Genomic DNA, 24,345 nt, shown 5'->3' on the forward strand with positions numbered 1-24,345 from the left:
CAGGCTGAGCTTCGCTGTTATTGTTACTTGAGCTAACTTTGATTTAGTTAGATCAAAGCTAGCAAGGGTACACCAAGGCATGCTGCTATCACCACTCCGGATTGCAATGTAGACATACCCAATGAGTCCAGAGTGACTGAAATGCAACCTGCCCACTAGAAACCTTTAAAACTTCACACACAGTCAGTCAGGAATGTGATTCTGGAAGACAGGCTGGAGATGTGGAGGGGAAGATGTTGGTGGAAGGGGCTGGTGGGTGAGATGGACCCAGAACACTCGGTCAAGTTGTCCTGCAGCAGCTCGAGAGCATGGTTACCAACCTCAGGACAGACTGTTAAGAACCAGGGCACAAATTCCAAATTGGCGGTGAGTTGTAGATTTAGATTTCACCAAGCAATTATCAAGTGTAAACTGCCCAGGCACTGTAACAGCCTAACCATGGAGTCACCGACCGTGCCGGTGGGTACTCCAATCTGTCTTGCCACCCAGGTGAGCCTGCCTTTGTGGCAGAGGGTCCCTTATGCCAAGAATCACAGCTATATTCAGGCGACACCCGTCCCACAAAAACAGTCACTTTCCCACGGTCAATTGCATTTTAGATCTCACACCAAAGACAACACTTGGAGCCAGTACTATGACTATAACATATTTATTATATAGGAAAAGGAAACAAGAGAGCTGTTTATGAGGTGAAAGCCAGTGAACATACGCACACAATGAGTTACAATCTTAAGTTTCAAAAGGTAACAGACACTTCTATGATAAGCAAGCTCTATATGTCCTTTAGGGCTAACCCAGGCTAAGCACTGGTGTTCTCTTGCTTATGCCTGGACAACCTTGTGCCACCGAGTCCAAGCAGCAAAGAGATCCAGTTCCTTCTTGTTAGGGGGGTTTTATTCCCCCCCACCTCCTCCCCCAGCTTTCTGCTCTGAGCTGCCGGGAGGAATCCACTTGCGTGACTCTTTCGTGGGGGAGAAGACTAAACAAAGTCTTTTATCCTCTTTAATGTTCCACAATAGTCCATCTGGTGTCCATGGGCCATCCCTGTTGGGCAGGATGTAACACCTTCGGTTGGAGACCAGCATTTCACACTAGTTAATATCCATCTCCTGTTTGGTGATTTACACAGTTGCAGAGACTCACAATACAAATGTTTAAATATTGCAATACAATATGGGCTACAGACATTATAAGGGAGATTAATGCAGGCAGCAACTCTCAAGCATTCAGTAAAGTGTAAACACAGTCAGATACTCCTAATACTTATTTTAGCAATACTAACAGTGGGTGAGCAGGAATGATTCTAGCTAGGTGTTGGTCAGAGTTCAACTGAGGCCTGGGGACCTTGGCATGAGCTGACACCTGGTCGGCCAGCATGACACGTTCAGTCACCCCAGCTGTGCCAGGCCTACTTCAAAGGCCAGCCCTGTGATGTCATGAATGATGAACCAGTGGTGTATACAGTCTGATCCAAATCCCACTCAAGTCACTGGAAAGACTCCCCTGGACTTCAGTGGACAATGCCAGAGTGAATGGAAACTGGAGTTGTTAAGGCCAATAGTTTATTTAAAAAGGACAGTGGCAGTCCTTATTATGTGCAAGCAGATTGGAGAGGTAATTCACATCCACCTGCACCAAGCTGGACTATATCATCCCCCTACTCCTACCCCCCCACCGCACTGCAACAGTAAGTGAACGACCTACTGAGAAAAGCTAGAAGGTGGCTCTAGAGGTTTGAATTGAAGATGGCACTTGACAGCAGAGAGTAACAATAACGAGGCTGATTAGTGAGACCTTGGAAAAGTCACTTAGGCCAAAATTTTCTAATTCAGGGGCCTTAAGCTAGGGATGTAAATCCATCTTTAGGCGTCGATGTAATTGGCCTGATTTTCACCATCAACAAGACATAGCCTGCTTGCAGACCAAACACAACCCAGATCACTATCTAGCTAGCTCCATTTTCAGGACTTCTATTTATTTAGGTGCTTAAATGTAAGTACCTACCTCTGAACGTTTTGGCCTTTGGGCCTTAAGGACTTGGCCTAGTGGATGTAGACAGGAAGCTTAATTCTTGCTGTGATAAATACTTGACTAACCGTGGCCTGGGATCTGCTTGTGCCTGGATTGCTTGAGGTGGACGTCACACAGAAAAGTGCACTGACGGTTAAACTGGACTCGGAGGACAACACACAGCAGGGATCTAATGAGTCTGCTTGTACTGTGAGATCTTGGTCAGGTCGCAGAGGTGTTTAAACCTCAGTTAATTTGTGTGCAAGGAGGCTGGTGGAAATATTCCAATTCCACACGAGGCTCCGGCCTACAAAGCTAAATAATTAGCATCTTTATTCCACAACCTGAATCATTCCAACTTGCTGTCTGGTGGGAGCAATTAGGGACTGAACAATGATCCAGGAGTAACTGGGTTGGACCAAAGGAGAGCAGGCAAGCTTCCGTGTCTGGGCAGTTTGATAGAGTTGGCCCCTAATGGGATGACAGGACAGCTAGGATCCAGAATGGAGACTTTGGAGGATAGAGACCTGGGTGGGATCCAACACAAGGTAAAAGCAGCAGACACCACCAACCGGAGGCAGCAAAGCATTTTGCAGCCACTCTAAATACTGCACAGACATAGCATTTAGTACACTAGCAAGGCCTGATCCAAAACCTACTGCAGTCCGGGGCAGTCTGTCAGATGTCTTCAGTGGGCTTTGGTTCAGGCCCCAAACTACCATGCCAGTAAGGCACCATTCACACCGTCACACGCAACACTTTGTTTTCACCGCCTCAGTGGAACGGACAGTCTTGTGGCTCATTTGCAAAACATTGGCAGTCAAGAATTCTGGCACATGTTCCAGCTCTGGCACAGACGTCTTCAGTGACCATATGCACGTTACTTAAGTCTTAAGACACAGCCATGTCTATCCATCCATAGAGCTAAAACTCTCACCCAGGTTCTCATCTTGCATCTTGAATACTGCAACATTCTTGTCTCCGACCTTGACAAATGCAATATTGCCCCACGGATATCCGTTCAGAATGCTGCTGCAAAGACCATTTTCATTTTGACTGTGAATTCAAAGCATAAATAAATAAATCAGAATAATAAATAATTCCCAGGGCTGGTGCAAGGCTGAAGTTGTGAATGCCAGTTATAGGCTTTGAGATCCACAGACGGAAGCACTCTAGAAATGCAATGTGGGTTTCAACTTTTGCTTTCTGTCTGGAAGGTCTTTAGAATGAGAGGAGACATCAGGGTTTCCCAGCCAAAATGAGGGTTAGGCACACTTTCAGCGTGTGACTAGACGATTCCATGAATGTCACTAGTACGTAGCTTCCTGCGAGCAGCACAAGGAGAGGAGTGCGTAATCCATGTCCTTCAGAACCAGCAACAGAATAGTGACAGGCAGTCTTGATGCTCCTCATCTTTGGAAAGTCTCAGCTCACTGCTCTGTCCCTCAGAAACAGAACATTGAGCCATAGTGTGCCGCAAAGCCTCATGTGACCAATCCAGCACCCGGGAACTAGCGTGTGAGGCCTCATCTGAGATGTTCCAGTCTCAGCACTAACGGGGAGCTCAAGAAAATTGTCCCGTTCTAGACCCGCAGATCCAGCTCGGGAGCAGGCTGCAAGGCGGAAAAACTCTTCAGCAAAGTTCCATTGCAGGAGAAATCTGCACTCCTCCCGCACCTGCTCCTGCAACGCCACCCTGAAGGAGGCATCCGCAGAGCCCGGTGAATGGGTCTGATTCTGATCTCACCCTGGTGAAGCTCTATGGACTTCAGTGGAGTTATTCTTGACATATACCCGTGTAAATGAACTCAAAATTAGTCCCAGTGAACCTGGAAAAAAAATGGTCTCCAATTTACCTGAAATGGGTTTTAAAATCTATTTCGTTAAACTAGTGCAAACTCCCATGGAGACATCCATAAATCAGTTTACAGCCAGTTTATATCAAATTAGCTTAATTCTCTGACCAAATTAACCTGATGTTGTGTGCAGTGTTGTTGTAATTGTGTCAGTCCCAGGAGATTAGATAGACAAGGTGGGTGAGGTCATCTCTTTTACTGGGCCAACTTCTGTTGGTGAGAGAGAGAAGCTTTTGAGCGTACACAGAGCTCTGGGTCCAATAAAAGATATCACCTCACTCCCCCCTCTCCTCTTGTCTCTCTAATTAACCTAAATCAATGTATATACACTGTTTTTAGGTGCATCTTTTGGGTGCAGACAAAGATTTTGTCAGGCTACGTGTGGCTGGCTAGACAGAGGACTCCAGTCTCGAAGGCTGTTAACTACAGCAGCTTCCATCAGCATAAAAATCACTGAGAACATTTAAAGGGAATGAAAATTACTACTAATAATAGAGATCGCTTGCAGAAGCCGAGTTGTGCATGGATGAAATTGACGTAATGAACTAACATTGAAGAAAAAAGAACTAAAAAAAAGTGATCAGTTGAATAATGATGGGGATATTACGCACCGTTCTGATGCATGAAATTTGTTATATGTTCTCTCACTGACTCTTCAGTCTGAACTCCATAGCGCGTCCTTGGCAAGCAACTGTCTAGCTTATCAAAGGCTGATCCTCTCAGATTGAAAAAATGTGTATTTCAAACACACAATGTACAGCTCCATGGCACCCCAGCACCTGAAGGATCCAGCATGCTTAAGAGCTGACTTGATGACGGTTTATAAGTACCTACATGGGGAATAAATATTTGATGACGGGCTCTTTCAGTCTTTCAGATAACACAAGCCAATGGCTGGAAGTTGAGGCTATATAAATTCAAATGGGAATTAAGGTGTACAATTTAACAGTGAGGGTAATTAACCATTGGAACTATTTACCAAGACTCAACTCCTGAAAAAACTGGCTCATTCACTGGATGGGTAAAAGAGAGGAGACCTGGGGTTTCTACAGCTGGGGGAGAAAGACATGAGCAGGGACCGGAACAAGTTGGGGATTGGTCCTGCTTTGAGCAGGGGGTTGGACTAGATGACCTCCTGAGGTCCCTCCCAACCCTGATATTCTATGAACAAGGTTCCTACTCAGGGGGCAGGGACTGGAATTTGCCCCTCCAAGAGATATCTGAATTTGCATCCCTGATATCTGGAGTGCTTGTGTGCTGTCAGGACTGGCTCAAGGCATCAGCAAAGCAAGCATGTGCTTGGGGTGGCACATTTCCAGGGGCGGCGTTCTGCCCATCCCCTTTTTTTTTTTTTTTGGAAAAATCCACCAATGTACTTAAAAAAAACCAATACATGAAGATCAAAAAAATCTCCAGTAGTGCGATAGGAGCGTGACGTGAAAAATAGTGTCACGTCGTGACACGGTCACTCATAATGTGAACGTGCATAAATGTGTAAACGTTAACGGTTATTGATTAAATCAAGAATCACGATTACTTGTGTGTACTGTGCCACCCTCTCGGCGCCATTCGCTCCAATTTCCGTGTTGCGTTGGTGCCAGTGGTTATGGGGCTAAAATGCCGGGACAAAAACGAAAACGACTTTCCGGTGCTGCCTACTGGCAACAAAGAGAGAAACAGCAAACAATTAGAAAAACTCTTTCTTACTCCAAATAAGTATTTTAAAAAAGTCGACAATCAAGGAGAAAACTCTAAGCAATCCATTGAAAGTGATTATTCATTAACTGATGAAGACCAATCAAACCATAGATTATCTTTATCAATTGATAAAGATGAACAACAATCCGACCAGAGATTATCTTCGCTAACTGATAAAGACGAATAATCACAATCCATCCAGAGGTTTACCTCTTAAACTGAAGAGTCCAGAAATGAAGAACTGTTATCCAAATCTAAAACTGAAGAACAATTATTGGAAGGTGGAGAGACCGACAAACGATCGGATCCAAGTACATGGCCGACAATAATTACTGATGTAATGCTAATGATTATTTTATGATAATTATATGATAATTGTGAAAAAAGGTCCTTCAAAACTAGATCCTACATTTGAATATCCATTTAATGAGTCAAATTGTCGATTTATGCCATCCAGTATGAAGAAAAAAATGAAAAATGCGGAACAAATTAATAGATCGTGTAGTGTATTCACAGACCAAAGATGTCGTTTTTTGGTTTTGGATGTAGCTATAACTTCCATTGAAGAAAGATTTTATCAGTTGCATTGTCATTGTGAAACTTTTGAATTTGCATAAGATATTGGAAATATTAAAAATCAGTTTTCCAAAGAAGACCTCAAGAAGCACTGCCAAGACCTACATTTAGCGCTCAGTACTGATAACGCTGCTGACACTGAAGGAGTAGAACTGTATGATGAATTAATAGCTTTATCTGAGCTAATAAGTCCTAAAACTTCTCCTCTAAAGATATTAGAATTTATAGCAAGAAATGATTTTTCATGCCAAACACTGCTATAGCATTATGCATTCTTTTAACATTACCAGTACCAGTGGCTTCTGGCGAGCGCAGTGTCTCAAAACTGAAATTACTAAAAAATTATTTGAGGTCCACCATGTCTCAAAATCGTTTGTTAGGACTTGCATTAATTTCAGTTGAAAGTACCACTGCAAAAAAATTTAGATTTCACTGAATTATTAAAAGACTACGCAAGTATAAAAACCAGAAACATTCAGTTCATATAAATTCTTTTAATTTATGAGAAACTGGGCACACCAGAAGACATCAACGTTTTTCATTACAGTGTATCGTTGAACTCAAATTGTTTGCAACTGTGATTTTGTTAAAATTAAATGAGTACACTCGTAGAAAATTGTTTTATTTCACTAACTACAAATTCTGTTTTCACTTTTTTTTTTAAATTTTAAACAGTCAAAACAAAAAACAAGAAACATTGCAAAGTGCAAACATGTAAATGCCAAAAGGGGGGGGGGGGGGCAAAATTTTGTTCTGCTTGGGGCAGCAAAAAAACCTTGAGCCGGCCCTGCATGCCATATGGGTGCTATCCCTCTTTTGCCTTAGCTGCACCATGAGACTCACCAACAACAGCCTCATCACCACTCTCCTTGCTGCCCAGCACCGCCAGATGCTTTTGCGTTAATTAACTCAACGCTGGACACTCCAGTATGCTTTGGAGGCTTCCTAGCAAAATCCCCAACTTGTTCCAGTCCCTGCTCATGTCTCTCTCCCCCAGCTGTAGAAACCCCAGGTCTCCCTCAGCCAGGGAGTCTCCCCTCTCTTTTACCCACCCAGTGAATGAGCCCGTTTTTTCAGGAGTTGAGTCTGTGGCAGACTCCCCTGTGCTCTGCCATAGAGGAACAAACGCTGAGTAGCAGGCAGACCATGCTCTGAAGAGCTAAATATTGGATCAGTTTCTGATGTAAGCAGGTGTCACCCCTGCTGAAGTCAATGGGGTGGACAAGGGAGCCAATAGAAGGGCCCTGTTGTCTTAGACATTCATGTTGTCATAACAGTGATTTGGCAACTGTATCCTCGGCTGGAGGAAGCAGGGGAAGAGGAGAATGAGGAAATCAGGAACCGAAGAACAAACCAGACACCCATATGGTCCAAGCTATTTCCGCAGTTCCTAACGGGTGCTGTTGATCTCTGAGTTTAATGAGCTCGGAATAGTTATAACTTCCGAAGCAGGAAATGCCCTTTAAGCCTATTAGGAATTCTGATGTTCTTTCTAACCATTCATGTTACTTCTACGGGGTACAGCAGAGGACGGCTTGAGTGGTGGTGAAATACCTGGGGGGCTAGCAGGCGTACCCCAACTACAAGCTCCTTTGCTAAAAAGTGGTCCAAGGTTCACAAAACATCACAGTCATCGTTAATAATAAACGGTGGTTGTTGGAACTAAGAAGGCTGACGTCTCTGTACTTGAAATCCCCAGCTACGTGTCACCATTTCGTGTGGTAATGTGACAGGGTCACATTAACCCCTTGGATTCTCAGGGCCGATTTTTTCCCTGCACAAGGGTGGTTAATTGCAACCCTGAAAATCTGAATGACAAGCAGTGCACTTAGCAGCGAAGGCTGCTTCGCTTACTGTTCTCTGGCTATATTATTTCTCAAGGACTGAAGATACGAGTTTACACATCTCGATGACCTGGGGTGAAGGATGAGAAGAGAGACGAACGTCTAGCTTTGACGTGCGTCTGCTGAAACAAGCCCTTGTTCATTGGCTTCTCTCAAACCGCCTCCTGAGACCCATTTGAAGCACCAGTTGATTGTGGGTAGCTTCAGAAGGACAACGGGGGGTGGAGGGTTACGTAGAAAGGGTGGAACAAATGAGTACTGTATAAAGTGCAACAAAGGCACTTTGCGAAGGCCCAGACTATAACAGGGCTCAGAAAAGAACTAGGTAAATTCATGGAGGATAGATCCATCAATGGCTATTAGCCAGGATGGGCAGAAATGGTGTCCCTAGCCTCTGTTTGCCAGAAGCTGGGAATGGGCGGCAGGGGATGGATCACTTGATGATGACCTGTTCTGTCCATTCCCTCTGGTGCACCTGGCATTGGCCACTGTCGGAAGACCAGAGACTGGGCTAGATGGATCTTTGGTCTGACCCCGTAAGGCCGCTCTTCTGTTCTTAAAAGAGAATTGCTGCTATGTGGATATCAAATAACTCCCAGACACCAGCTGGGGAGCACTGGTCTATGGTCAAGAGGTTCCACTTCTCAAGGCTGGTTTGTATTCCAGTGATGTATGCGGCACAATAAGAAAAAGGCCCGCTCTGCACGCTGACTAAACAGGAGCACATATTTCCAAAGCCATCAGTTCTAAGGGCCCCTTGCCCCTTCACACGGCGAAAGATGCCAGCAATGGATTGGCGAGAACTCTCAACATGTTCCTGCCAGATCATGTTTCAGACAGGGGATGTTCCCAAAACTAATCCCAACCTAAATGTTTACCTCTACCTCACTGACGCGGATGGTGGGCGAACAGATGTCAGACACATCAGCCAAAGTGCTGCCCGTCAGACAGCAGCACCAGGAGGATGGGAAATGACGTTGGAAGAAGAAGATGAGCTATACCAATGAAGTGGCTGGCATTTTAGCTGAGCTCTGGAACAGGCCTCCAAGGTAGGTCGCCGCATTCCCATCCTTGGATACTTTTAAAAACAAGTTGGACAAAACAGCTATCAGGGAGGGTCTAAGTTTACTTGGTCCTACTTCAGCGCAGGGGGCTGGACTTGATGGCTTCTCAAGGTCCCTTCCAGCCCTATGTTTCTGTGAGTTGATGAGTGATAGCCTGCCATCCTTAGGGCAGTAGGTTCAGCTCTTCAGATGAGGGCCCTCGCCAGAGCAGAGAGAGGCCTTTGAAATCAATGGAAATCTGGACTTTGGATCGGGCCCTATAGGAATACCGTCGATAACTGACTCAGGATCTATCTAATCCAGAGGTACTCAAGCTTCAATGCACTGAGACCCCCTTCTGACAACAAAAATTACTACACAACCCAGGAGAGGGGGACTGAAGCCTGAGCCTGCCCGAGCCCCGCTGCCCGGAGCGGGAGGGAAGAAGCCAAGGCCTGAGCTCCACGACCCTGCACAAGGAGGCCAAAGCTGAAGCCCAAGGGATTCAGACCCAGGCAGGGGGCCCATAACCTGAGCCTCGCTGCCCAGGGCTGAAGCCCTCAGTCTTCGGCTTCAGCCCTGGCAGTGGGGCTCAGGCTTCGGCTCTGGCCCCAGGTCTCAGCAAGTCTAGGCCAGCCCTGGCGACCCCATTAAAATGGGGTCATGAGTCGCGACCCACTTTGGGGTCCCGACCCGCAGTTTGAGAACTGCTGATCTAAGGGAAGGAAAGGGGCCAGTTTGGTCACAATCCAGTGGGACGCTCACCCTCGTCAGGCCTAATGCTCCAGACTCCCTGAAATCAGGCTCAGTTCCTACTACTACAAGTTACCCATTTGCTTCTCTGTAAGGAGTCGATCACGGTGCGTGCGCACTTCACGACAAAGGTAGCTCAGCCGAGGGTCTTCACCCCGGCAGTCCGGGTTTCAGCTTGTGCGTCTGGGTGCCGTTTGACAAGCCCTGGGGTCCCGGGTTCCTTTGATCATGGGGGGGGGGGAGAGAGGCGGAGCAGGGGGTGGGGCCTCGAGGGAAGAGGCGGAGCAGGGGGTGGGGCCTCGAGGGAAGAGGCGGAGCAGGGGTGGGGCCTCAAGGGTGCAGTTACCAGCCCTTAGAAAGATGGCAACCCCAGCTCCGCCTGCCAGAAGCGGGCAGGCTTCCAGCTCTAATAATCAGAGAGAAAGAGGACATAATGGGGAGGAGGAGATGGGGGGTGGGGGTTGCTGCCGCCTAGGGGAAGCTATATCCCATCTAGGCCTAAACAGAAGCCAAGTTGAAGACAGAGGGCCAAGGACTAAAGCCAGCTGGAGCAGGGCGGCAGGGCCTGCTTCTCTGGGACAAGGGAAGGTCAGCTAAGGCTGGCTCATTGCTTGGTGAGAGGGAGAGTTGGTCTCAGCTTCAGTGAGGCAAGGGAAAGCCTGGCCCGAGGACCGTTCATCTTGGGATGTCTCCACCCCGGTGTGTGTCAGGACGCTGAGTGTTTGGGAATTAGGGAGTCCCACAGTTGTCCAGATTCCCCTGGAGAAGGGGGTCTATTTGTTATGCGCAAACAAGCTGGCTGCCGTCATGCGCCCCCTTGTGAATGGGGTGCCTCCACACTGCCTTGCTCTTTATCCCCCCTCTTCCAGGCCCCTGTTCCCAGCCTCCACGCGCTCGCTCACCCATTCACCCCCTTAACTGGGCTGAGTTCATTCAAACAAAAGGAACTCAGAGGCCAAACTCAGTGGCCCAGGGGCTGGCTCTTACCCCCGTGCTTGGGTGAGCAAAAGGGATCCTTCCTTTGGAGGTGTCCCATTCTGGGGTTTGCCTAGCAGCTGCCCTGCTCAGGGTAACAGCTTCCCTCAAGAACTGCTTCAGCAATCTTATAAGGAACCAGGCACTTGAGGGGCCCTCCCCAGAGCAGGTGTTTCTGGCCAGGTCCTTTAGCAAGCCTGCTTCAGGCTTCAAGCTGTCTGCAGGCAGCTCCCTCTGCTCTCTCACAGTAGGATTTCAAAAAAAATTGTTTGCCAGCGTTTGCTGGTTCGCAACCAAAGGCAGAGAAGAGGCTGGAGTTTAGGAGGGGGACTCCGGCAGCTCAAAGAAAAGTCCCAGCTGAGGCAGGTGCGGGGCAGAGATAGGACGTGGTCCGTGCTGAACGGTAATTCGGAGTGAATCTCCTTCCCCTGCTCTCACCCCGAAGCACTGGGAGAAGGGGTTGGCTCTTGCTGGGCCTAGTTGTTGCCCGGCTTTCCTGGTTCTCTCTTTTAGGTACCAAAGCGACAGGTGCTGTTCAAGTACCTGAGCTAGTGTCCTTCAGTCACTCCCGCAGCAGCGCATGCATTAGGTACGGCTCTTGGATGCATTCTAGCGGGGCTGTAAGAGGCCCTGGCCGTATTGCGGTCTCCTTCCCCAGCCACTTGTGAAGGTGGGAGCAGCCTCCAGAGGATAGCTGTGCATGACTGTCAGGCCTGGTCGACACTGAAAAGCTACATTACGGTGCTCAGGGGTGTGAAAAATCCACATCCCTGAGAGACCTGGCTAAGCTGACCTAACCCCTGGCATAGACAGTGCTAGGAAAACGGAAGAAGCCTTCCATCAACCTAGCTATCGCCTCTGGGAGAGGGGGATTTACATACAGCGATGGGAGAACCACTCCCAGCGCCGTAAGAAGGCCATGGTTACACTACAAAATTAAGTCAACCTAGCATACAGCCGCCTCTGTAATGACGTCGCTTGTGCGTGTCTACACTTCACTCCTTGCGTCAGCGGAGCACGTGCTCACCAGGCGCGCGTGTGCCGATTGTACTGGCGGCGTGGGGCCTCGTGGGAAAGCCAGTAACAGTCGACGAAAGCCCTGCAGCATCGACACTGACCCTGTGTCGACCTAACCACATCGCCCATGACTCTCCTGGGGGTGGAGTTACGAAGTCGGCATAGCGGGGCAGTGACGTCGGTGGGAGCGACATTTAAGTGTAGTCGCTTCCAGAGTTAGGTCGACGTAGGCTGCCCTGCATCAACCCGACTCCGTAGTGTAGACCAGAGCTCCGTGTCTACACTGAAGTGCTGCACCAGCACCATGGCAACGCTGCCAACGGGCTGGAGTAGCCTCAGGCTCTGCACTGTGGTTTCTAACAGCGCTTGTGTGGCTAAGTGGGGCTCCACCACCACCATTCCACTGCTCAAATGCAGCTGAGCAGGCAGGGAAAGGATCTGGGGGCAGGATTTTTTTTTTTAGTGAGCAGAGCTACCAAACTCCCGATCTGCCGCAGTAGTTGAAGTCACCCGAGGTCCTAGATTTAATGGGAGGAGGCTGCCGGCAGAGCATTCTCAGTGTGTGAAGAGGGGAAACCTTGGAAGCGGCCATGTGTGTCCATATTGGTTTGACAGCTCAAGCATGCGGATTGCCTGGGCTCAGTGCAAGACTCAATCTCTGTACCTGAGAAGGGCCGGAGGGAGAGGGATGGTCTCTCTGTATTTCTGCCAACCTCTGGAAGAGCTGGAGCTGGGTGTATTTTCAGTGAGCTCTAAGGAAGAACATACACATGCCCCAAGATCAACAGGAGGCCTTTTTATAAAGCTCAGAAATAAATAAATATCAGATCTGAAGTTTCTTCCTGTGCAGATGTGTCTGTGTGTGCTCCGCCTCCCTCTCTGCCCAATCCGCAGAGCATACCCGGCAGTTACAGAGCCTGGGTCCTGTGCTCGAGCTCTAGAGACTCATCCAGTTAGATCTGGAGGTCCCTGGGTAAAGCCCTGGACTTGGCCAAGACGACCGCTGTCACACCAGGAGATGGGCTTTCCAATTTCCTTCCATGAAGTGTTAGCAAGCTGTTAATTCCCATCTAGAGAGTTACTTGCCAGTTAAGAATCTACACAATTTAATAGAAATGATCATTTCTGTTTTCTGGCCCATCCTATAGAGTTTCATATCAGGGCTAGAATTCTCTTCCCTACTAGAAAAAAAGAACAGGAGTACTTGTGGTACCTTAGAGACTAACAAATTTATTTGAGCATAAGCTTTCGTGGGCTACAGCCCACGAAACCTTATGCTCAAATTTGTTAGTCTCTAAGGTACCACAAGTACTCCTGTTCTTTTTGTGGATAAAGACTAACACGGCAGCTACTCTGAAACCTTCCATACTACAGAAAGATTCTCTGTCTAAAAGGTGACATAGGACTTTTCCAGGCATCTCAGTTCAGCATATCTAAAAGGATGGTAAACCTAAGTGAGGCCATAGTTAGCCTAGATGGATCGTGGCTCTCAAAACAGTTGTCTATCTTAGAGGTCTATAAAATCATGACTGGTGTGGAGAAAGTGGATAAGGAAGTGTTATGTACTCCTTCACATAACACAAGAACCAGGGCTCACCTGATGAAATTAACAGGCAGCAGGTTTAACACAAACAAAAGGAAGCACTTCCTCACATAACGTACAGTCAACCTGTGGAACTCATTAACAGGGGATGTTGTGAAGGCCAGAAGTATAACAGGGTTCAAAAAAGAACTAGATGAGTTCATGGAGGATAGGTCCATCAATAGCTATTAGCTAAGATGGTCAGGGATGCAACCCCATGCCACTGATGTCTCTAAACCTCCAACTGCCAGAAGCTGGGACTGGATGACAGAGTGGATCACTCAACGATTGCCCTGTTCTGTTCGTTCCTTCTGAAGCACCTGGCAGTTGCCACTGTCGAAAGACAGGACACTGGGCTAGATGGACCATTGGTCTGACCCAGTGTTGCCGTCCTTGTGCTCTTAAGGATATGAGAGAGGGATATAAAGGGACCTGTTTTTCCAATTCTTTGCTCTCCTAGACTAGAACTTCAACCCGGGTAAGGCAGCATAGCTTGACTGAAGTCAAAGGAGCAATGTCAATTTACACCAGCTAAGGATCTGGCCTATTGACTTGGTTGGAGGTGCACTGTGTAAATCTAGAGTAAGGGAGGAGAATCAGGGCCAAGAAACCCAGTTTATGCTCATCTCCAGCTTTAACATGCCCTCTACATACACCCACAGAAGGAAAAACAAACAAACCGTTGCTGTGTTTCCTGTTGTCTCCATGAAATCGGTGTCGAGGGGTAGTAAACATTCTTGGCTCTCAGCGACGCATTCCCATTACGAAAAATCTCAAAGCACCATAACAGAGCAACATTAACATTTATTTGAAAAGGGCAGAGATGACTTACTTGAAAATATCAACAAAGCCCCTTACCAAAATGTGACCTTTAGCAACTCAAAACAACTTATTCCTGCCCTCGGTTACTCACACAGAAAATGATCTAATGTTCCTGAAACACAGAAATGGAAACTTGACCATGCACCTATAACAGGCTTATATAAATATATTTATATCTAATTATATATACACTATCTATACTCCCAAGGTCTAAACGGTACGTACAATCACAATGCACGGCTGGAGACATTTACAGATGGAGATCACGTGTCAAAATTCAACTCTTAGTGCAAATATCGGAAACTATTTCCAAGGAGGAGTGGGTGGAAGCGTCTCACCACAGGCTGAAACAAGACATGCTTGTTTGCAATTTGGGGCAAGCCTACAGTAAAGGGGGTTCCAATCAGTCTCAGCTAGGACACCGCCCCACATGGTTTTAGAGGAAGTTCAAGAATCACTCTGTGCCAGTTAAGCCAATGCAGGAATTGACATAATGGCCAATTAGGGTGACCAGCTGTACCAATTTTATAGGGACAGTCCCTCAGTTTGAGGCTTTGTCTTATATAGGCACCTATTACCCCCCAACCCTTGTCCTGATTTGTCACATTTGCTGTCTGGTCACCCTATGGCCAATTGTCCAGCTACTCCAATGTCCCGTCTCTGATTTTCTGTCCCACCATCCAACCCGTTCTGCAGGATGCTTCTGTTACTCTTGCCAAACAATGGGCAAAACCATGATGTCCTTATTGAGGCAAAACTTCCATTGCCTTTAAGGGGAAGTTGGCCAAGTACAAACCCAAGTAAGGACTTCAGGATTTGTCCCACTGTTGGTAGAGCTGGGTGAATTTTTCTATGAGCATTTGAGCGACCAAACCTTACTAGCATGAACCGTCACAGGAATGACATTTTCATTTGCACGTACAAATACCAGCACTGGCAAGTGCTTGCTTGTGCACTTACACAATCAGGAAATAGAATCAGTACCTTGTGACTTAACCTGACCAATTGCAAGTAACCCCCACACGCAAGATTTTTGCAGTGAACCAAGAAGGCCACTCTTGATTTGGTTGGCCTGGGTAGACCACACGTCCTAGGCTGTATTACACCGGCATTTTTATTCACATCTCCCATGGTTGCACTAGTACAGTCAGTGATTGCACTAGTATGCACCAACCATTGACATTTTAACCCTGTGTTGTCTAACCCTACTCTGAGCAAGTTTAGACGAGACTGCTAGAAAATCAAACAGCCAACTGAGCCTCGTTCATATTTGTGCTGGTCACCAGTGAAGCAGAAGCCATGTAGGCAATGCCCTACTGTGTCTCCATACCAGTGCTTCATTTGTGCCAGGGCTGAGTCCTGGCACCTCTGGGCCTGGCAGTTCCTAGCCCCGGCACCTCTGGGCCTGGCAGTTCCTAGCCCCGGCACCTCTGGGCCTGCTGCATCAGTTATGAAAGTAAAAAAATTGCTTGAGCCTCACTCCTCTTTCTTTACAAACTAAGCCCTGCTCCGGACCTTCCCCACACCCTCTCCTTCCACTGGATTCGAGGCATGTTAGAAGACAACTGGGAAGCTGCTTGCTGCTGCTAAAAGGCTCGTGACCCCATATGGCCGAGGAGGGGGGAGAAGCGGAGACCAGAAATGGAATCCACGCGACTGCTGCCCTAGTCTCAGGGCAACGTGGCCCAGGTGAGGAGACCGCGTCCCAGACACACTCACCCTTCCCTCGGAAGAAAAAGTTGGGCTCCGTGAACAACGGTAACCGGAGTGCCTGGTATTATGGTGGGGAAGTAGCAGCCCTGTCGTAACGGCCAAATCTAGCTTCCTATTTACCATATAGAGCTAACTGGACCCAGTCTTTTACTGCCGCAATTAAAAATAACTAAAATATTTTATTTTTGTTCTACATTTTTGCACACATTTTGGGGTTTGTGACATTTCAGTTTGAAGAGTTTTGGTTCATTTTGGTCGGGGGGGGGGGGAAACAAAAACACTCCCCCTTTTTCCTCCCGTTCCTGGGCGAAAAAGTCAAAGTATTTTATGTTATTTTCTCTCACCTCAAGAGACAGGATATCCAAAAGTGGAAAGAAAATACAAGTTTTGAGGGGCAAAGGTGTTATTTTCTCTCACTTTTTAACTTCCCCCCTTAATTTTGTAGTGGGAAGGCGGGGGGGGGGGGGGGGGAATCCAGAAAGGGGGCGTTTTCTCGCAGCTTTGAAGGGAAAAACTTTGGCGTTTTTTCCAACATTTTTTGTTTTGAATTTAAACAAAAAGAATTTTTTTCAAACAACTTTTTCTTGAAAAATGTTGTTTGACAAAACCCCATTTTCCCAAGAAAAGCCTTCAACCCTGTAGCGGTGCAGGGACTCACCCCTGCGGCGCCTCCTGCTGGTCACCCGGGGAATTAGCGTTCCAGCCTCCGGAGCGGGTCACCACCCCGCCACAGACCAGCTCTAATGGGATGGGCTCCTATTAGTTATTCCCATGGAGCGCAACCCGCTTCAACAATGTGGTCATGCCTCCCACCCTTTCCTGTCCTCTAGACCGAGCACTTTGTATGTATGTCCAGGGATTATAGGGAGGCAGTCGTTCAGAGGAACTTACTGTTTAACAGCTGGTTTTTCTAAGCGTACGCAAGTTATTTACATCGATTACTCCCACTTCGGGACAGGGAGCGTCACTAATAAAATAACCCTTGTCCCCCCAGCTAAATGCTGTACACCTGTGTCGGGTCACAGTGCTCCTCCCCGTTTTCTCAAACTTTCAGCTCCGCTCCTGAGCGGTCAGTCCCAGACAGTTACTAATGGAGCGTGAGGCTTCACCCAACATGCAGCCGTTAGAGGAGAGGCCGGCACGTCTTATAGAATGTCTCGGGAAGGGGTTCTCTGTGAAGGAAAAAGCAAAATGCTGCTTCTGCATCTCATTGCTTCCCACTCCTGCTCTCCCCCTTGAGGCAAGTTGAAGGGGGGACCCAAGGGGTCAGCACTGGCTCCCTCCCAGCCAGGGAAGTGCCACGAATGAAAAAGGAATTTTTCGGAAGAATGAGCTACTGTAACTGTTGTAACAAACCCATGCTCGGTTCAGGACTTCGCAGCTGCGACCGGCCACACACTGCCTGCACTCAGAGCTTCACGGGAAAAAAAAACTCAGAACTGCCTGCTCCACAAGCACAGATCCCAGCCCCTTGGGCTAAAGGAGAATCCCCATTAGCTGTTTGCAGTATAGGGCTTATGACACACAGCCAAGCCATTCTGATTCTTTCCAATAGATAACAGTGGTGCATGTGCACACACACACAATCCTTTCCTCTCTATTAGAGCTTCCCTCGGAGTTCTCACTTGGGCCTTAACTTCCCCCTTTACCGCAAGGTGTGTCCAAAATTTGGGATGGCAAGGGCTGCACCGTGGCACTTTGCCAGGGACCCCAGAAATCTTGCCCACTTGCATGGACAATAAACAAATCTCCATTTTCTCCCCCAAGACCTGCACATTCCCCCCACCCCTCAAAAAACTGAAACCACTTGCTGCTCAGGTTCATCCAGCTCCACATGGGATGCTTCAGACATAGCCACCTCAGGGTGCCCCAAACACCAGGGGTGACAAGATTCCCATGGACTCTCCCCTTCCACAGCAAGGAAGGCTTTGGGGCCAGGGAAGCCAGTGGTGACCAGGATACTGGAGGGTTGGGGGCAGCGGAGAAGTCAGGCTGCAAGTCTGAGTCTGGAAGGGGGATTTGGAGATAGAGCCTGGAGGGTTATGGGGGCGAAGAGCCTGGGAAGGAGAATCTTGGGGGCCAAGGGGCACCTGGGGAGATTATTGGAGGGTTGGAGGAGAAACTGCCGCTCTGAGATGGCAGCTGGCACGTGGGCCCCTCCATAGCCAGACATCGCCTCGGGCTCTGGCGCCAAGGTGCAGACCCTGTGCCCTGAGGGAAGAAGGCAGGTTCAATGCAGGGTTTTGTCTACACTGTGTCTATGCCTTGGAGCGGCTCGACACATCAGGTTAAACCGCTCGGAGGGGCTGGTGCCACAGGGGCGCTTCACCCTTCTCCTCAGAGGGCAGGTGATCTGAGCCGCTAGCCATAGCATGTGTCTGCGGTTAACATGGGCTAATGTCTGGAGGCAGCAGCTGTCCGATCCCACGTCCCTCCGTTAAAACCTCCCCACCCAGCGTTGTCCTGCAGCTCCCCAGGCCTGGTGGGCCTTGACTATCCATGCCAGGGAGGGCTAGATTTGGCCTCCTACGGGAAGTTCCGGTGACAAACCCGCCTGCTGCTTTCTAACTCTGACCGACCTTGCCTTGGTTAGGCCCATCGTCCCGGTAGCTGAGCCCTGGCCGTGCTATTTGCCCTCACGTTTCCACTCCCTCCTCCCTGGCGCAAAGCCGGAGTAAGTGGACTTTGTGTGGGACCCCCACCAGGGCAGGGAGGAGTTTCTCCAGCCACTGCTCCACCTACACTAGCAGGAGCCGTGTGCCCATCCCGATCCACTGGCTAGGTTCCCACCCTGCAAGAGGCACCCAACATGCCTGGGCAGATGGGCTCCTTGTGCTGCAGAGAGCCCAGGCTTGGCCTCTGAGGCAGACTCTCTGGGAGCTGCACAGCAGAACCCCCCTCCCCAACTCCACTGCCTTCTATCAGCAGGCGCGGTCGGGCCCAGAGGCGGGCAGGACAAGATCTGGGGCCATAAGGCGCCAGAATCAATTCTCTTCTCCGCCTTCTGACTTGTGCTCAGGCTTTCTGCTGCTGAAGGGAAATGGTCCTGAATACCGGCCTGGGCTGCTAGAATTGCACCATTCTTCAGAGTTTACTTGGCTAAACTCAGAGTAAAGTTGATTCGTGCCTGGATAGAACCAGCTCCAGGGGTGGTCCGAGATGGTGCTATGAACTCCCCCAGGAACCAAGGACCATTCCAACCCCACTGCTTTCTGCTTCAATAGCAAGGTGTGTTTCATTGACCTGCCTTCTCTAACATAACATGTAGCAAAAAATATGGTTAACGAATACAAATAATTAAAATAAACCCTATTAGGGACGTATGTTAAAAACAAAACCTTACCAAAACAAGATACTCCCTTCGATGCAAAGGGTGGGAAGTGTGGCTGTGTGGTCTTTTGTTTCTTTATGACGAAAGAAGGCGGCCTGAATGGTGTATTCTTTGAAAAGGGTTTTCTGTTCCTTACTGTTTTCTTGTTACATTGCAAACTCAGGTCTTTTCTACCTGGACAACTGAGAACTAGAGGAATTATCACATCCCAAGAAACTGAACACTGAGCAGTTCAGAAGGGAGGAATTTTCACCCACATAATAAATCACATTTCTGTCGGAAAATCTTTTCTCTCCTACGGTTACAACAGATCAGAGACTGGAATGGTTGATCTCTGCCTGGTCAGTTTGTTTGCTCTGTGTTGAGCAGCAAAGCAGGTCTGACTGTCCCGTCTAGCACCTTGTGACATCACTCACATCTGTGCAAAGTGCCTGTAAAACTCTGCCCTTTGGATCTGGCAGCATTTTCACGCACTTAGCTCTCACTTTGCACAGGTGTCAATGAGCACACGAGTTGCAAGGCAGGGGAGAATCAGGTCCTTGGTGTGCATTTTACACCATTTTATGCCGATTTCGTTACATCGCTGCGAAAGGCCGCATGGACCCTCTTATGCTGGTTTAAACCAGGCTTATTTATCAATCAAGAACAAATGTAAGCTGCACTGAATTAGCCCAATCAAACAGAACTAAGAGTGTCCTTACACAGGTGCTTGCACCGAAGAAACTAAAATGGTTTCATAAAACTGGTGCAAGTTTGTGTAGACAAGGCCTCAGGAGATATATACATCTAAGAACAAAGCATGCAGGCCATGCTTACAGGATGGGGGACTCTATTCAGGAATCGGTGACTCTGACAAAGATTTTAGGGTCATGTATATTTGGCTTCCCGTGTGACGCTGTGGCCAAAGGATGAATGCAATCCTTGGATGCATAAACAAGGCAATCTCTAGCAGGAGTAGAGAGGTTATTTTACCGCTGTATTTGGCACCGGTGCGACCGCTGCTGGAATCCTGTGTCCAGTGCTGGTGCCCACCGTTCAAGAAGGATGTTGATAAACTGGAGAGGGTTCAGAGAAGAGCCAGGAGAATGAGTAAAGGCTTGGAAAACCTGCCTTATAATGATAGGCACAGGGAGCTCAATCTATTTAGCTTAACAGTGAGAAGATTAAGGCCTGACTTGATCACAATCTATCAGTACCTACATGAGGAGCAAATATTTAAAAAATCAGCCCTTCAATCTAGTAAAGAATGGTCTAATACGGTCCAAAGGCTGACAGCTGAAGCTAGACAAATTCAGATGGCAAATGAGGTGTACGTTTTTAGGGGAAAGGAAAACATATTTGGGAACAAGAAAATGGGATTATCAAGCCACAACGATTGAAGGGAGAATCCAGGGGCAGATGTAGGATGGGAAACTCCTTTGAACTCCTGTTTTGAAGCTGGCAGATGACAGACCCTCCTCTGCCTGCACAAAGTCACCACTTTCACACTTCAGCTGTTTTTGCTGTCGCCTTGTGTTGTTGTTTTAACCGTTTGGAACGGTTCAAAAAACAGAATTTTTTCATTTTATTTTAGGTCCCTTTGCCAGAGGGATTTTGCTGAAAGCGAGAGTGAGACAGAGCCCAAACGTGGGAAATTTCAGTCCCAAAGAAACACTGGGCTCATGTGAAAATGGGGGGTAATCATTATCTTAACTAGAGGAGGTGCCTCCATGCACTCCCTGAACCGTCTGCACGCAGCACACAGTCTAACGCCCCATTTGGGCTGGCATCTGGGAAATGCCAGAGTTCAAAGGGTTAATGCGCCTTCCCCTCCATTCCCATTTCACTCCTGCGGCTGCTTCTTTCTGGGTTCTCCAAGGCTGTCCCACCCTTAGTCCCGCCTGCACATCAGTACAGCCCTCACCCACAGCCTGTAAGATCCGGGTCCGGGTCTTCCGCAAGACAATCCCCACTGAAACATGGATTTTAAAAGTCAGGTATGCAACAAATCTATAACCACCTAGGACTTAAAGGGTCTCCCCATCTGCTGCGTACCACTGGCAACTTCGATTGGCTCACAGAGCAGGTCCTCCTCCTCCAGAAGCCCACGACCCCCTGCCATTTGGCTCTAACAGAGAACCTCTTTTAGCTGTTAGCAGTATAGGGCTGAGCCGTTGGGATTCTAGGCACTCACTCCACAGAGTGGGAGACACACACACAAGCTGGTTCATTACAGGAGTCATTTCCCTTTCAGTTGAGAACATGCAGGAAAAGTTTAAGGGTGTTTGCCTTGATTGTACCGGTCTGTCAATCAACCCCTTTGTCTTCTTAAACCAGCATTACTGGAAAGGCAAATATACATCTGATGTATAGGACCCTGCAGCACAAAAATAATCCTTTTTTTTTTTTAAATATGCATCCAACTGTGATGACTAATTTTACGTCCTGGGTCAATCTGCCTCTTTGACTGCTTTGGACTGTCTTAAGGCAACTCGGATTCACCTTTCGCAACAAGTTTGGGTCCTATGTTCAAGTACACTTAGTCTGTCTTTAAAATACAGAAGACCTCAAGTTTGGACAGCAGCTCCTTGCTAAGGGTATGTCTACACTACGGAATAAGGTCGAATTTATAGAAGTCGGTTTTTTAGAAATCGGTTTTATAAATTCGAGTGTGTGTGTCCCCACAGTAAATGCTCTAAGTGCATTAAGTGCATTAACTCGGCGGAGCGCTTCCACAGTACCGAGGCAAGCGTCGACTTCCGGAGCGTTGCACTGTGGGTAGCTATCCCACAGTTCCCGCAGTCTCCGCTGCCCATTGGAATTCTGGGTTGAGATCCCAATGCCTGATGGGGCTAAAACATTGTCGCGGGTGGTTCTGGGTACATATCGTCAGCCTCCCGTTCCCTCCCTCCCCCCGTGAAAGCAAGGGCAGACAATCATTTCGCGCCTTTTTTCCTGAGTTACCTGTGCAGACGCCATACCATGGCAAGCATGGAGCCCGCTCAGGTAACCGTCACCCTATGTCTCCTGGGTGCTGGCAGACGCGGTACGGCATTGCTACACAGTAGCAGCAACCCCTTGCCTTGTGGCAGCAGACGGTACAGTACGACTGGTAGCCGTCATCGTCATGTCTGAGGTGCTCCTGGTCGCCTCTGTGAGGTCGATCAGGAGCGCCTGGGCAGACATGGGCACAGGGACTAAATTTGGAGTGACTTGACCAGGTCATTCTCTTTAGTCCTGCAGTCAGTCCTATTGAACCGTCTTATGGTGAGCGGGCAGGCGATACGGACTGCTAGCAGTCGTGCTGTACCATCTTCTGCCGAGCAGTCATGAGATGTGGATGGCATGCAGTCCGTCTGCTGCCAGCCAAAGATGTAAAAGATAGATGGAGTGGGTCAAAACAAGAAATAGACCAGATTTGTTTTGTACTCATTTGCTTCCCCCCCCTCCCCTGTCTAGGGGACTCATTCTTCTAGATCACACTGCAGTCAAGGTGCAGCGAGGTAAATCTAGCCATGTATCAATCAGAGGCCAGGCTAACCTTCTTGCTCCAATAAGGACAATAACTTAGGTGCACCATTTCTTATTGGAACCCTCTGTGAAGTCCTGCCTGAAATACTCCTTGATGTAAAGCCACCCCCTTTGTTGATTTTAGCTCCCTGAAGCCAACCCTGTAAGCGCCCCTCCCAGCGTCAGAGCAATGGCAAACAATCGGGCATCTGAGAGTGCTGTCCAGAGCAGTCACAATGGAGCGCTCTGATGGGGCTAAAACATTGTCGCGGGTGGTTCTGGGTACGTGTCGTCAGGCCCCCGTTCCCTCCCTCCCTCCGTGAAAGCAAGGGCAGACAATCATTTCGCGCCTTTTTTCCTGAGTTACCTGTGCAGACGCCATACCACAGCAAGCATGGAGCCCGCTCAGGTAACCGTCACCCTATGTCTCCTGGGTGCTGGCAGACGCGGTACGGCTTTGCTGCACAGTAGCAGCAACCCCTTGCCTTCTGGCAGCAGACGGTGCAATACGACTGGTAGTCGTCCTCATCGTGTCCGAGGTGCTCCTGGCCGCGTCGGCTGGGAGCGCCTGGGCAGACATGGGCGCAGGGACTAAATTTGGAGTGACTTGACCAGGTCATTCTCTTTAGTCCTGCAGTCAGTCCTATTGAACCATCTTATGGTGAGCAGGCAGGCGATACGGACTGCTAGCAGTCGTACTGTACCATCTTCTGCCAGGCAGGCAAGAGATGAGGATTGCTAGCAGTCGTATTGCACCATCTTCTGCCAGGCAGGCAAGAGATGGGGATGGCTAGCAGGCGTACTGTACCATCTTCTGCCAAGCAGCCATGAGATGTGGATGGCATGCAGTCCTTCTGCACCGTCTGCTGCCAGCCAAAGATGTAAAAGATAGATGGAGTGGGTCAAAACAAGAAATAGACCAGATTTGTTTTGTACTCATTTGCCTCCTCCCCTGTCTAGGGGACTCATTCCTCTAGGTCACACTGCAGTCACTCACAGAGAAGGTGCAGCGAGGTAAATCTAGCCATGTATCAATCAGAGGCCAGGCTAACCTCCTTGTTCCAATAACAACGATAACTTAGGTGCACCATTTCTTATTGGAACCCTCCGTGCAGTCCTGCCTGAAATACTCCTTGATGTACAGGCACCCCCTTTGTTGATTTTAGCTCCCTGAAGCCAACCCTGTAAGCCGTGTCGTCAGTCGCCCCTCCCTCCGTCAGAGCAACGGCAGACAATCGTTCCGCGCCTTTTTTCTGTGCGGACGCCATACCACGGCAAGCATGGAGCCCGCTCAGCTCACTTTGGCAATTAGGAGCACATTAACCACCACACGCATTATTCAGCAGTATATGCAGCACCAGAACCTGGCAACGCGATACCGGGCGAGGAGGCGACGTCAGCGCGGTCCCGTGAGTGATCAGGACATGGACACAGATTTCTCTGAAAGCATGGGCCCTGCCAATGCATGCATCATGGTGCTAATGGGGCAGGTTCATGCTGTGGAACGCCGATTCTGGGCTCGGGAAACAAGCACAGACTGGTGGGACCGCATAGTGTTGCAGGTCTGGGACGATTCCCAGTGGCTACGAAACTTTCGCATGCGTAAGGGCACTTTCATGGAACTTTGTGACTTGCT

At 48.6% G+C, this 24,345-nt stretch overlaps 1 long non-coding RNA gene across 1 annotated transcript; it reads right to left on the minus strand.

Moving 5' to 3' along the window:
* Positions 1-14,138: 14,138 nt before the first annotated feature.
* Positions 14,139-21,789, minus strand: LOC142071496 (uncharacterized). The gene is made up of 2 exons (XR_012667524.1): positions 15,574-21,789; positions 14,139-15,542 (listed from the first exon to the last, which is right to left on the minus strand). It is a non-coding gene; the product is annotated as an uncharacterized LOC142071496 (long non-coding RNA).
* Between the last annotated feature and the right edge of the window lie 2,556 nt (positions 21,790-24,345).

The sequence above is a fragment of the Caretta caretta genome, chromosome 3, assembly GCF_965140235.1.
Source record: "Caretta caretta isolate rCarCar2 chromosome 3, rCarCar1.hap1, whole genome shotgun sequence".
NCBI classification, from domain to species: domain Eukaryota; kingdom Metazoa; phylum Chordata; order Testudines; family Cheloniidae; genus Caretta; species Caretta caretta.